Source organism: Bombus pyrosoma, unplaced genomic scaffold, assembly GCF_014825855.1.
Source record: "Bombus pyrosoma isolate SC7728 unplaced genomic scaffold, ASM1482585v1 HiC_scaffold_4713, whole genome shotgun sequence".
Lineage (NCBI taxonomy): Eukaryota > Metazoa > Arthropoda > Insecta > Hymenoptera > Apidae > Bombus > Bombus pyrosoma.
This window is the reverse complement of record NW_025219972.1, coordinates 168,155-169,965: the sequence shown is the minus strand read 5'-3', so window position 1 is coordinate 169,965 and position 1,811 is coordinate 168,155. Positions and strand designations below refer to the sequence as shown.

General features: G+C 25.9%; 1 long non-coding RNA gene across 2 annotated transcripts in view; it reads right to left on the bottom strand.

Moving 5' to 3' along the window:
• LOC122577468 overlaps positions 1 to 1,811 on the bottom strand; it is a 9,005-nt gene that overhangs the window by 2,359 nt on the left and 4,835 nt on the right. The window contains exons 1-2 of one of the 2 annotated variants that reach the window (XR_006320324.1): positions 1,503 to 1,576; positions 1,017 to 1,257 (exon numbers count right to left, since the gene is read on the bottom strand). The exons of the other annotated variant lie outside the window; for it this stretch is intronic. This is a non-coding gene — a long non-coding RNA (uncharacterized LOC122577468). Of the gene's footprint in view, positions 1 to 1,016; positions 1,258 to 1,502; positions 1,577 to 1,811 lie in introns of those variants that run through there. 2 annotated transcript variants of the gene reach the window in all.

The window sequence follows — 1,811 nt, the reverse complement described above, 5'->3', positions numbered from 1 at the left end:
AAGAAGCACCTGGGCACGTGAGTGAGATTCTGACAATGAACATGGAAGGGGTTAAACCTGAAAATCCTGTGCTAAAGATATGATTAGTCCATCTATTAGATTTTGTATCTAGCGGGCTAATATTCTTTGATTTTGCAATCTAATTTCATTTCAAATTTTAACAATTCTACAATTTATTTCACTTTATTATTTTAATGAATTATTAAACTGAAATTGAACTATTAAACTGAATGAAGATAATTAATGAAGAATATACATATTTATTAAATCTAAACTAAGATTCAATGCAAGTAATATTTATATAAATGAACAACAATGGACACTAAATGAACTCTATTACTCGAAATATCCTCAGGCGATATCTTTATCAAAACACATCTTTGAAAACACAAAGAAACGTTCAAAATTTGTTTTGATTCTGAAACCAGCCTGTCGCGAAGTGTTTTCTTGCACGTACAATTTGATAATATTTATCATAACGGACAGACAAAGTTAGACTTTTACATATACTTTCATATTCCATATCCCGAAGTTTACTGAAATTATACTATTAAGTATACCGTGTATACTCAAATGACAAAACTGCTCCATACTATCGTAATCATAATTGAATTTCCATATTAACGAAATCTGAGGATATCAGACTTTTTCACTACAAAAAACGAAGTCATTTCGTCATTTATTTTAATACTCATATATAAGCTAACATGGATACTTGGTCTTTATAAATATATAGTAATATTGAATATAATTTGATTTTATAAATAACTATAATTAATATATTGTGTAATTTTCAATCATATGCATATATATACTAATCGTATCTAATAATATAATGATATAATTATATTATTATCAACATTATACTACTTACACAAAATACTTTATATTGTAATATGTAAATATCATACTTATATATATCATATATATTATCATCAACATTTAAAAACGCGATGCGCAAGAAAACCTATCCTAAGCTAATAAACAAAATATAGACAAAAAATGTTACTACTCACGGGTATAATAAATACCAGCAGTCACTACGCTCGTTAAAAGTTCTACGTATACAACCAATCATCCGTGTCGATTCGGACCTTTCATCCTTCCACATGATTGAGTGACCGGAGGAACAAAAACACATGCAACTCACGATTAGATTTGAAGTATGTTGTCCTGGATGTTGTTCGAATCCAAGGGAATTCGTCATCAAGCCATCATCAAATTGGAATCGTCGAATTCGATGGAAGAAAACTGTAACTGTGTTAATTACTTTAAAAGTTTGAAATAATAAAAGACTAATTTCTATTAAATAAAAATTTTTAATAATAATATTCAATTTAAGAATGAAAAACTTACAAGTTGCCAAATTTTCAATCAAATTTTATTTTTTAAATTATCTGATTAATATTTAATTTAATTATTAAATGAAATATAAGGAATTGAAATGATAAGGAAGGAAATGAAATATAATAAATAATTATAAAAAATACATAGTTACTTACATTTCTGGCTTTTGAAACACCACTAGGTCCTTTCCCGAGAACAAGAAGAAGGGGAAAAAGTGACATACCTTTAACAAAATATGAATCATTATAATTTGTTTTGAGAAATATGATGGTTGATCAAAAAATTTAACATAATAAAATATGAAACTCTATGAGGACTTAAAACGAAATTAAAGAGAAAAAGAAATTAAAATTATAATAAACTCTAATTAGAATTGAAATTGAAATTCTAATATAAAAATTTAAAACCAGATATTAGTTTTTAATTAATAATAATTACAGCGAAATACAAGGAATAAAGTTAAT